Consider the following 13159-nt stretch of genomic DNA (forward strand, 5'->3'; position numbering starts at 1 on the left):
GGGGGGCAGGGTCAAGAGTTGGAAAATTTTAGTAAGTATAGTAGCTCATGTATATGAAAAGCGGTTGTTTCAGGAACTGCAGATAATGCCCACCCTGACCCCAGGGACCTTAAACTGTTCCCCCTTTGTGCCTCAGGGGGACTGCAAGCATATCAAGGTGGTACCCAATGCCTTGTGTTCCAGGGAGAGACAGACAGCCAGCGGACAGACAGACAGTGGTCTCTGCCCAGGGCAAGACCACTGCAGTTGTTTTTTAAATCTAATTTTCCCTGAATGTCAAACCGTTCACCACACTTTGTTCTCTGTTATAGACCCTCCCAGAGCCGTTGGCATGTCCGGCATGACTTTATTCATGGGTCGGAGAGCCATGCCCACTGCAAGCTGCGTGTCTCCCTGCCTGGCACCCATCCTGGCACCTGTCCCCGTGTGTGTCTCTCATCATTGTCCCCAACAGGGAGTCCCTACCTGTGTAAGTACTAGAGGGAAACAAAGCCAGAAAACTGCCAGAACATTACATAACATAACAGAATTCTGTGCATGCGAGCCCAGCATGTTATGGGAACTTCATGTTATGGGAACTTCATGTTATGGGAACGGGTTATTGGACCCAGTCTCAAGGCTGTGTGAACACTAGTTATTAGATGCCTCCAAGGCCATGGGAACACAGCTTCCCTTAGCTACCCAGACACCTGGGTGAAGAAGCCAGACTGCCTCCGCTGACCCAACAAGATGTCTTCTGGCTTAATTAAGGTGCCTTCTGGTTTACAGACCTCTGCCTGGTAGAATGGGGGTGAAGGTCTCCATTCCAGGAAACAGCCCTTTGGGGCAAGTTTTAGCCATAGTTGACCTGTGCTTATAAACATATGATTTAAAAAAAAGTGGTTTTTATTGTAATACTACTCAGCTTATACATTGTAGAATCTAAACTCAGGAGAGTGTTGGCCACTAAATGAGTCTTTAAATTATTGTATGATACTGTAAGTTGAGTTGTTTTGTCAAAGATCAGGGAAAAGATCTTTGTGTGTCACACTTGTCACAAAGATCAAGTGTGACAAAATGCCTTACCTAGAAACTTTCGTGAGTTTACATAATCAGGATGCAGGATTCAAAGGAAATACATGAATGGTCCAGAGAAAAGGGCATTTGCCTGTAAAAGATAGTAGAAGCTCAGAGGAGAGGGGCCAGGAAGACCTGGATAGTATGGCTGCTGTGAGCGTGGCTGGGGTGCCCTCAGTGCCTCCAGCCTTGGAGGATCTTCCTCCTTACTTGGCTGAGGGAACCAGGAAAGTGAGCCTGATCTGGTCTCATCCTCGGGAGCCCATCAGGGAACCAAATTTGGTGGAGGAAAAACCCCTATGAAGTAGGGCAATATGCTTTGCAAAAATTTCCAGTGGAAGTAGGGCCAGAGGGCTAGCCCTGTGAATAGTACGGGCGCATGCATCATTTTCTACGTCAGATCTGTTAAACTAGAAGAATTCTGAAAGGACTAGAGTCAATCCCTTTAGAATGAATGAAGGAGTACACCCAGGCTTTTGAGTCCCTGAAGGCACACCTGGCTTCTAGACGAGCCTTGGGGCTTCTAAACCTTGGGGCTGAAGCACTCTCAAGTTATATGTTCATGAAAGACAGGGCATTGCCCTAGGATTCCTCATCCAAATTCTTAATGACATTTCATAGCCCATCACACACTTGTCAAAGAAAGTAGATCACACTGTCCAGGGGTGGCCAGCCTGCTTGACACCTGTGGCAGCCACCTGCGAGCTGTTACAAGAAGCTGAAAATTTTTCCTTGGGACAGCCTATCACCATTTAAGCACCCCACCAGTGTTGAGCCTGCTGGAGCAAAAGAGAAATTTGTAGATCATTGCTTGAAGAATGGGCAGGTAACCAAGCCATTCCTCTAGACAATCCCAACGTCTCCCTCAAAACTGTAAGTTAAATCCTGCCTCTCTTCTCCCAGAGCCTGACTCAGCTGCACTAATACGTGCCTGTGCTGAGATGACTGATGAAGTGTATTCTAGCAGAACTGATTTACAGGACCATCCTCTAGAAGAAGCAGACTGGACTGTCTATGCAGATGGAAGCAGTTCCATGGACAAAGGAAACAGAGAGGCTGGGTACCCATTTGCGACTCTTGAAGAAGTAGTGGAGGCCAAGGCCTCGCCACCTGGAACCTCTGCTCAGAAAGCCGAACTGATTGCACGGACCAGGGCACTGGAATTGTTGCACAAAAAGAGAGTGAATGTGTAGATGGACTCAAAGTAAGCCTTCCTAATTTTGCATGTATATGGTTCCCTCTGGAAGGAAAAAGAAGTGTTAACCTTCAATAGAAAGGAGAACAAGCAGGCAGCAGAAATGCTGAAGTTATTAGAGGCTGTTCAGGTACCTTTACAGGTGGCAGTTATGCATTGCCCAGGGCATCAGGGAGAGGACACTGAAGCAGCGAGAGGAAACGATCTGGCTGAATGGGCAGCCAACGAGGCTGCTAAAGGAACGTTTATAATGCTCTGGGTACCAGTTCTGGACTTGTCACAATTGGACCCTGCATAGTCGACTGCAGACTTAGAGACAGATAAGGGTTGGGGTTTTGATGAAGAAGGACCTGATAGTGGATGGAGAAAGAGTAAGAAAGGAGCTATACTGTTTTCCTGAACATTTAGTAGAGCCCGTCATGAAGCATTTGCATGAGGCCACACACTGTGGAAGAGACTCATTAACCGCCTATGTCAAACTGTGGGTCACAGGTCCCGGAGTTTCCAAAGCCCTACGAAAAGTAATTGCTAGGTGTGTTGTGTGCCAGAAGAAGCCCAGAACAGAGCCCCAGCAAAGGAGAGAAAGAAAGCAATACCAAGGACAGTGCCCACTTGAGGACTGGCAAATGGACCTTACTCAGATGCCAAGGGTCTGAGAGTGGGGGTATGCGTAGTCCTTGCCAACACCTGTTTCAGGATGGGTAGAATCCTATCCCACTAGAATGGAGAAATCTCTGGAGGCAGTGGAAGCCTTACTGAGGAAATAACCCCTCGCTTTGGCTTCCCTGGCGGTATCCAGGGTGATAACGGGACTGCTTTCATTTCAGAAATCACACAGAAGGCTAGTAAATTTTGGGGGAGTCAAGTGGAGACTCCACGCAGCATGGAGACCTCAGGGCTCTGGGAAGGTGAGAAGACGAATCACACCTTGAAAAAACATATAGCCGAGCTGTGTCAGGAAATTCATCTCCACTGGGATCAAGCTTTGCCTATTGCCCTGCTCAGGATAAGGGTGGCTCCTCGAAGTGGGATTCAGTGGAGTCCCTGTGAAATTGTGTACAGGTGGCCATTTCAGGCTATGATTGGGGTGGGACATGTGTATATAGATCAAGAAGTGAAGGTAAAGAAATATGTACAACATTGAAGTCAAACTTTAGCTGTAACTAATGAGTTTGCCTGCATTAGAGACTTCTCCCCTAGAGGTTTGCTACATTCCTTTGAGCCTGCAGACAAGGTGCTACTCACGACTTGGATGACAGCATCTCCAGAAAGCCAACTAGGAGAAAAGTGGACTGGACCATGGAACGTACTCCTCACCACCCCCCACCATGGTGAAGCTGGTAGGAGTAAAACGTTGGACTCATCACACCAGAATAAAGAGAGCACTGGAGGAACAATGGACCACTGAACCTCAAGAAGACCTGAAAGTCATCTTTGAAAACAATGACTTATACGACTTTTCATTATTTTCTTTGTTTCATTATTTTTTAATAATGAAAAGTCATGAAATAATGACTTTTCATTATTTTTTGTTTAACCCTATATTATAGAAAACTTGATCCTTTCAAGTGAGATAAAAAATATTTGCCAACATTTAGCAAAAATATTCTGAACATCTCTGAATTTTGTCTTGCAGGAGGAACTTATGTTAACCAAACTTTCACTACATGTCTTACAGGTGTTTGAACTCCCCTTGGAGAGCCTTTGAAATGATAGTTTGTTTAAGCATGCCAATAAAGAAATGACCTAGTTGGATATTTATCATTGGGGGCCTGTGGTAACTCTATAGGACAAGGAAATGTTTCCCTTTAAAGTCACTAATGTAGCCCCAGCTGGAGAGTGGGCGACTTTGGTCAATGGTGCTAAAAAGCTGTTTTGTGCTTCATCATAGCTTGTCGTTGCAGACAATGTGCCCCTGTCTGTGGATCTGCAATTAGGTATATTCCTAAGCACCCCCACCAGACAGTCCAGTTCTAAGTTATGTGCTTACCAGCAACGTGAGTACTTCCATATGAAACTGATCTTATAGAAATAAGATAGCTTGAAAACTAACAGTGGGGAATGATGGGGGACTCAAGAGTTGGAAAATTTTAGTCAGCTTAGTAGTTAATGCCTGTGAAAAGCTATGGTTTCAGGAACTGCAGGTAACACCCACCCAGACCCCAGGAGACCTTAAACTGTCCCCCCTTTGTGCCTCAGGAGGACTGCAAGCATATCAAGGTGGTATCCGAGCCATTATGTTCCAGGGAGAGACACGACCACCGGTGGCACAGCTAACCGCCCATGGGAAGAAGGCTGCAGGTTTTTTTAGAATCTAATTTTCCCTGAATTTCAATTCCCTCACCACACTTTGTTCTCTGTTATAAAAAGGCTGGCTTGAAAGGAAATGTAACGTGGTCTGTTAGGGTCTGAGCCTGCAGTTTTCTCAGGTCACCAGCCATCTGAATAAAGCGCCCATAGAGATTCAATCCCTGTCTCTGCTTATTGGGACTGGTAGGTGATTGGTAGCACAAACATTGGCTTTTATGGTTTCGTGGTGACATCCTTTGATGACTTTGGTGGTACCTGGAGTTGTTTCTGTTACACTTTCTCTTGCCCTCGTTGCTGTGGGGAAACCTACCTGTCAGCTGTGGAATAAATCCTTCCTCAGGACGTGTTTTGTCTCCCTGGCTGGTGTAGCTCAGTGGATTGAGCACAGGCCTGCGAACCAAACAAGTGTGGTTTGATTCCCAGTCAGGGCACATGCCTGGGTTGCAGGCCAGTTCCCAGCAGGGGACACATGAGAGGCAACCATACATTGATATTTCTCTCCCTCTCTCCTTCCCTTCCCCTCTAAAGATGAATACATAAAACCTAAAAAAAAAAAAAGACGTGTTTTGTCAATGCTGAGATAAAAGGTAAGGCTGTCCTCTGGACACAGAGTCACCCTACATGACCATTCCCTGGTGACACCTGAAACACAGGGTCCAGTGAGTCAGGAGCCGATCACCCCCGACTTCTGAAGGGACCTATTCCTTCCCCTTTGTTTGGTGCACTGGTCATTGGTAAGTCCACTCTCAGCTCATGGGATAAACACATCCATGGGCAGGCATAGAAATGAATCCCCTGTCTGAGTGGGGGAAATCCATTTCCATGGCATCCAAACACACTTTCTTTCTCCTTGTTTGGTTGGCATGGAGTTGAGATACCTGTCTGAATGGAGTAAATCCATTCCCAGGCCAACCGGCTGATGTTCTCATTGTTGGTAACGTCATCCTCAGGCACAGGGTAAACATCCATCTCGATCTGTTTCTCTGCTGATGTGGACTATGAATTCCAATCCTCAGTCTACAGTGTGTGTCTTCTGTCAGCAGGTTTCTGACCTTTCAGGGACCAAAGCAGCCCCACCCAGGCTCTTCTTTGTTCTAGACTCCTTGGAGCCGACACTATTCCCACCACCCATTAATAGTCCTTAAAGCTTTTAAGAGTCTCAACAGGTCATCTTGCTTGGTATTTAGGACCTTCCACCCCTCTTCCAGTCTTCTTGAAAGTTGTCAAAAACAAACAACAATTTTATACTTTCTCTACAAAAATTAATAATTCAAATTACATATATTATCTTTATATGTTCAGTCATCATGTGTGTGGTATTTTATGTGATATGTATTAGTCTGTGTGTTACATGTGGTGTGTTTTCTGCCTCTGGATGGCATAACTAGGATGTAATATTATATTGCCCCCAAATATTACGTACTTATATAAAGTAAGTAGGATCCTATATTCTGGACAAAAATATTTGATATTAAAATTGCTTTAAGTGTGATTAGAGTTATTACCAAAAAAAGCAGTTTAGAAAAACTTTGTTATAATTTTTTGAATAAGTGTATTTGAAAACCTTCCCAAAGTTTAAATTTTAAAAACTGAGAAATGACTTTCAGTTATTCCAATGGGTGCCTGGTATACCTGAAGAATGTATTTTACTCCTTATAAAAGTTTTTGAAAAAAATTTTTGAACTAATTGGACCATTTAATATGCTCAAAATTGCATGAGAAGCTTGGCCAAACAGAATAATAATAACTATTTTATTTGTATATATATATATGTGTGTGTGTGTGTGTGTATCAAAATAGATTTTATAGAAATTTCAACCTGCCCAGGAATGAACTTGCAAAGATTCAAAATCGAGTTCAAACATGAAGCTCTCAGAGGTAACAGGTATCCTGTAAATGACATTCAACAAGCCAAGAGTGACAGTTCCCTGTGGGGACATCAAGCAAGACTCTGGGTATTGGAAACCCCCACACTAGGAATCTATGACTTGTTTCCAGTGCTCAGTGCACACTTCCAATAAGTCCTATACAGCATTTTAAAATGGTGCATTCTGTTAGGTCTTTATATAAATATTAAAATTGTGTATTAGATTAAAAATATAGGCTTTATATTGTTCTTTTATATCATTTCATAGTAATCATTACTTATCAAGAAATTATTAGCTTGACATATATTTTACAAAGAAGCAAAGTTCTTTATCAATTGCATTTTAATCAAATCTACAACTATGTCATTTTAAATCTGGTAATTTATAAATGGTCACTATCTTATTCTAATGCATTTGCAAAGATATCTTTACATAGGTTGATGAAAAGAACTCTGACGAACTCTAAATTATAGGTATCCAAGTTGGTAGTATCTTTGTAGTAAATAAAGATTTATGGAAACCTTAGAATAACTGAATTCATGGAAATACTGGTAAATAATCAAGACAAACACAATGGTTTAGGAGACTAAATGAAAAAAGATAATTGTGCTTTTCATGACTTTGTCCAAAATACTGTTAATTTTAAATCTTTTTGTTTTCCAGATACAAGAAAAATTTTTCCCCATAGAAACATTTGTAAATGATATCCTCATGAGCAATATTGAAACATTTGTATTTTTCCCCCTATGTAATGCCTCCAGAATTTGGCAACCCTTAATGACTGGGTAAAACCAATAAGAATCTGTTCTTTCTATAATAGCACCAGTTTCCAAATACGGCTTTATTAAGCAAGACTTTCTCTGGAATGTCATAATCATGAATCATGTCTGGATGTCACCAGAAAACATTAAAAGGAATTAAGGTTGACTTTCGAAGCCAATAAGAGCCCCTTGGAGAAATGACCTGGTGCCTTGTTTGGTCACATGATTCATGGCAGTCTTTCCAGGTAAGGAATGAAGGTTGCTTTCCTGAAAGATGGCAAGGAAAGAACCCCAAGACATTTTGGGGGATGTCAAGAACTTGAGGAATCCACTCAAGGATTCCTAGTAGGTATTTCAGGCAAACCCAAAGGGCAGCTGTGTGGCTTGGCTTCTTGGCCCTGAGAGACTGACTGAAGCTCAATCTGAAGTTCCTTGTAAAATTCCAGCAAAGCAAACTTGAAAGAGCCTGCAATGATCAATTGCTATTCTTGTTGTGTTATGTGAATAATCAGGCCAAACTGAAACTGGACTCCATGCAGTCCCTGTAATAAAATGAGGATGATTTTAGGAGGGGAAATTGTGTTTCACTGGAAACCGCACTGTCCAGTTGTCACCCACAAAAGTCCAAGTTTCCTCCCGAGCTCATGTTTCCTTTTTTCTTCCATCCTTTGACTTGGAATTATTGAGAACTCCTGATGCAGTGTCAGCCATGCAGAATTCACCTACTGTTCTGCCTCTCCCTTTGGGGGATTTTAAAGCCCATATCTGGTCTTGTGTTCTACTTCCCTTCCTAGGACCTATAGCAGCCTATTTTTTATTCTTGTTTTTAGTCTATGTCTCCTCAAATATCTCATATCCTTCATTCAACGGAGCCTCAGGCTCTCAAAGAGTCCCACCACAAATGGCCTCCAGCCATGGCTCTTGCTCTTTGGACTGTCCAATTCCACCCTCTTCTCCTCCATGACCCATACCTGGAACCACAGTCAGGGACAGCTCTATATCCCTAGCCTGCCTGAAGTAGTTACAAAAGAAGAGACCTCTGACCATATTCCCCAGCAGCAGAACTGGGCCAGGTCATTAAGAACAAATCCATTTTAGCCTTGGCTGGTGTAGCTTAGTGGATTGAGCATGGGCCAGTGAACCAAAGGGTTACCAGTTTGATTTCCAGTGATGGCACATGCCTGGGTTGCAGGCCAGGTCGCCAGTAGGGGGCGTAAGAAGCAACCACACATTGATGTTTCTCTCTCTTCTTCCCTTCCCCTCTCTCTAAAAAACAAATAAATGAAATCTTAGAAAAAAAATAAATAAATCCATTCTAAAACAAGAAGGGGAAGTGAAGGATAAAGTCAACACCCTTTGCTATGGGTACAGTATTTACCTAGCAGGCCTACTGCCTTGTTAAACACGAATGCCATTTTACTCTTCTGAGTTGAGGTCCCCAGGACTTGAAAGTGAGAACAGACCTGACCTCTCCTTACAGCCACAGGTGGAAGATACCATTGGAACAAAGTGCAGCCTCCAGGCTACAAGGCCGCAACAGCCCAGGGGCCACACAATAGCAACCTCCCACCCTCCCTTAATCCAATTACAATCCAACAGAAGCTCAAAGCTCCCACCCTTCAGTGCTGGAGTCCATCTCCACACCATGACCTCCTCCTCTTTTCTTGGGGGGTGAATAAAAACTATTCTCTACACTTTTTTCCCTTTGGGAATTCTTTCACTGCCTGTGTCACTGACCACACTAACAGTACTGGAGGGTAAAGGGAGTCAGTGTGGCTCCCTCACCCCGATGTCTGGGTAACTAAGATAAGCAGTGTTCCCACAGCCTTGACACTGAGTCCAATAAACGATATTCCCAAAACCTGAATGGGCCAACGGGCAAAAATCACGCCGTGTTACATAAGGTTTTGGCACCCTGCTGGCTTTGTATACATTTAGTATTTAAGGGACATGGGGCTTCTCCCTGTGTGACACATGGCTTGAGTTGTGTGTGGATCACCCCACCAGGGAATAAAGGCATGCATGGCATTCCCACAGCTCCACACACTTTCTTCCACCCGCCCACATCCCAAGGGAACCTCCCTGGCCTTGAAAGGCTGCCAGACAACTGGAGCTGTCAGGTGGTAGCAGCAGTTCTTGCCGTGTGGCATGAACCTGAAGCAGCCAGTAGCAGGCTCCCCTGAGGGGGGCCTGATGGGCGGCGGGTCACCTCCTGGCATCATGGACCCCACCCAGGGGATGACCAGACAACAGAGAAGGCCCTGCGGGTGATCCTGGAGGGCCTAGAAAAGCCCAGTGTCCGCGTGGCTATGCGACCATGGTCTGGGTGTTTCTTTCAACTTTGCAAGCTGAGACGGAGAGTGCACTTTGCCATGTAGCCAAGTGCTACATTGTGAACTCGAGGGAGAGGAGAAGCCCTGGAAGCCAGAATCAGCACCAAGAGGAAGAGCTCCGAGCCGCGGAGCAGCGACAAGCCGCCATAGTGGAGGCGAGGGAAGCGGAAAAGGACAGCAATGAGGAACCACGTTCCCAGAAGGCCCACTCAGGGGCGTTACAGAAAATGAAGTCCCCGCAGCCCCTGGCGCCCAAGGGAGATACGGCTGGTCCTGCTCAGATAGGAGAACACACCACCCATCATCCTTACACACAGGCCTAACTGGTCGATCTCACGCATCAGCTTCACCAGCGACCCGGGGAGCCCTTGGCACTGTGGCTTTCAAGCCTGTGGGATGTAGGGGCGGACAGCATCACGTGCACTGGTAATGAGAAGGACAAGTTAGCTTCCGTCATGACTCGCCCGGCTCTGCTCCAAGGGCTGCAGACTAGCGGGCGGTACCTGAGGGTGCGGGGCTCACATTCGCTAGTGCAGTGGGTCATGGCAGCTGTTCCTACAGTCTGGGCAAATGCGAAGCTGTGCCAGACACTGTGAGCAAGTGGCTGTCTTTTGAGGACTTAGTGCAAACCTTGCAGGAGTTGGGCATGCGTCAGGCTGTGTTCAACCGCATACCCAGGGCCCTGATGATGGATTGTCAGAGCAGGGATGCAGGGTGTCTCCAGCAGCTCCGTCTTCCTGCCTCTCTCATATCGCTCCCGGCAATCTTGGCCCCGTCTGTCCACTGTTGTATTAATGACGTCACCACGGTTATGGCGAGTCTGGGTGAAGCAGTCTTGCTGCCAGCACAAAGCAGCTCAGCAGTATCTTGAAGTCCCTCTGTTTCTCGGTCAAAACGGCACTCCCACGTGGGTGAGCAGAACGCAGATGTGGTCAGGTCCTTTGGGGGCTGGAGTAGATGGGACTAAGATTGATAGGAACCCAAACTCCTACCTGTGAGAGCTCTGGAAGCAGCTGTGAGCTGACCCACACTCCCTGCAGCCCCAGAAGAAGAAGGTGGTGAGGAAGAAGACTGAGGACATGAAGTGAGAGGCCCACCCAGTGTGGCCGGAAGACACCTCACTGTGTCAACCTCCTGAGAAGAGAGAGCAGATATCCTCTGGACGTTTGAACAGGGGGCAGGCTGAGGAACCCATCTACAGGGAACGGCCAGGCAACGGAGGCCACATGTTGAACTGGCTAGCCATTGGTCCCCTACAAATGTCCAGCAGGTTTTGGCCCTAGTGGACAGGAGCTGAATGTACCCTCCTACATGGACCCCTGAGTACTTTCCAGGGCCTGTGATCTCTACTCAGCGTGACGGAGGACACAGTGTGAGGGTGCAGGCTGTAAGGCTGTCTCTGGGCAGGAAGCATTTGCCCCCCTTCGAGGACGCTGTTCATGTTGCCCCCATTGCTGAGCGACTCCTGGCTACTGATGTGCTCCAGGGGCTGTGGGTACACACAGCCACAGAGGGGTTTCCCCTGAGGGTTGGAGAGGTAACAGCCATTCCGAGGGGAGCATCTTCCCATAGGGTTGCCACGCCCAGGACAGGTAACAGGGATGAAATAATATCAGTTGGCCAGAGGACATGAGGAAATTGTGGTAACTGAGGAGAGTTGGAAATGGTGGGGACAATTAGGGCTGCTCACAGTCCCTTTAACGGCCTCATGTGGTCGCTGAGGAAGCCAGATGGCACAGGAAAAATGATAAGCCAGATTACCAGGAGCTCAATGAGGCTGTTCCTCCAATTCATGCAGCTGTCCCTTCTGCGGTAGACCTGAGGAGCTGGGAACTTAGCACTGTGTTGCCGATCTAGTAAATGCTTTTTTCTCCATTGGCGTTGCTCTGGAATGTCAAGATAGGTTTGCCTTCACCTGAGAGGGCTGACAATAGACCTTTACAGTACTCCCTCAAGGGTACTTGCACAGCCCTCCCATCTGTCACAGGCTTGTGGCAGACGACCTGGCTAAGGGGCCACCCCCTGTTCCATTCCACAGAAGTGCACCTGTTCTGTTACATTGATGACATCTTGCTAGCTAGTGATCTCTGTGGCCCATTACGAGTTCTCCACTGTTGCTACAAGTAGATGCTGGACCTCCAGTTGACGAGAAGTAGTACAGCTTCTTGTACATGCTCAATAAAAGCCCACCAAAACTAGCCAGGAAGGAATTGCCCTATGAGAACAGAATCCCTCGAGCCCCTGAGGTAAATCTCTGCTCAGAGTTGGCCCACTCCATGTTCTGTGGAGTGTACTGCCGCTTAATAAATCTGCTCTCTCTCTTTATGCTATAAACTCTGTGTGTTTGGTTCAAATCTTTGTCCGTGATCACCAAGAACCTGGTTACCTGTGCCCACCTGTGACAAGACTGTTCATGATAGTGCTGAAATCTCTAAGGAAGGAAGGAACAAATGACTGCACATTGTTTTCAAAATACCTTAAAATGACTGCCTGGGAGCCATTCCTTCCACCCCACGCCCGGCTTCCCATCTCCGCCCCTCATACTCGTCTGGATGAATGTTTCTTCTTTCACTCCTTGGTTGTCAGATTTCCATGCAGTGCAGTTTTCCTGCAGTTCTGGTCATGTTTCATTTTAAATGTTTTTGTCTTCCTTTTGGTTGTGTGAGGAGACAAGGTGTATCTACCTACACCTCCATTTTGGCCAGAAGCCTAACTCGGGTATTTTTCGTCCTAGTGTAACTGAATTCTCATTCCCCACATATAACACACTTATTGTAATTTCTGAGGACACGTATATATGTTGGAGAAGTCCCGTTATGATCAAGTTGATGTGTAACGTATTATCACTGAATTGGCCCCACTCATGGGAATAAAACACTACACTCTTTATTTAGAAGTTTTTTTAAAAAATTTATTTAACTCTTGTTCAAGTACAGTTTTCTTTCCTGTACTGGCAGCCCTGCGCCCCCCCAGTGCTCCCCACCTCCCTCCCATCTCGGCCCCCCACCTTAGTTATTGTCCATGTGTCCTTTATACTTGTTCATGTGAGTCCCTCCCCTTTTCCCCTGTGATTCCCTCCCCTCTCCCCTCTGGAACCCATCAGCACGTTCTGCATTTCAGTGTCTTTGGTTACATTTTGCTTGCGTGTTCATTTTGTTGTTTAGATTCCTGTTAGGAGAAGTTTTTTAATGACAATTCTAACCACTTTCTAGTAACACACTGCCTTGAAAAGAGGCCCTGCTGGTCATCTGGAAGAATCTGGGAAGGAGCAGAGCTCTGATGTGGCCACAGAGCTACATCGGCCGGATGGGACCCAGTGCCCTTAGCTGAGCCCTAATGCCATTCCCAGGCAGCCTCAGCTGTCTCCTGTGTGAGAAAGAGGCTGCCCTGCCCAGGTTTCTCACCTAGAAGGGGCTCTGGGCTTCTTCCTCAGCCCCTGCTGGACCCCGGGAACCTGGTAGTGGGGCTGGGACAAGCCAGCCCTCAGCAGGGAAGGCATAGGCTGCTTGGGTGGCCATGGCATAGGTGGTCTGCACCTGGGTGTACAGTTGCCCCCGCAGCTGGGTGAGCAGGGCATACTTCTCCCAGCTCAGCGAGAAAGGAAGCTGCTGCTCCTGCAGACTAACGATGTTCTGA

This window comes from Sturnira hondurensis, unplaced genomic scaffold (genome assembly GCF_014824575.4).
Source record: "Sturnira hondurensis isolate 20B ecotype Veracruz unplaced genomic scaffold, ASM1482457v3 Scaffold0020884, whole genome shotgun sequence".
NCBI lineage: Eukaryota > Metazoa > Chordata > Mammalia > Chiroptera > Phyllostomidae > Sturnira > Sturnira hondurensis.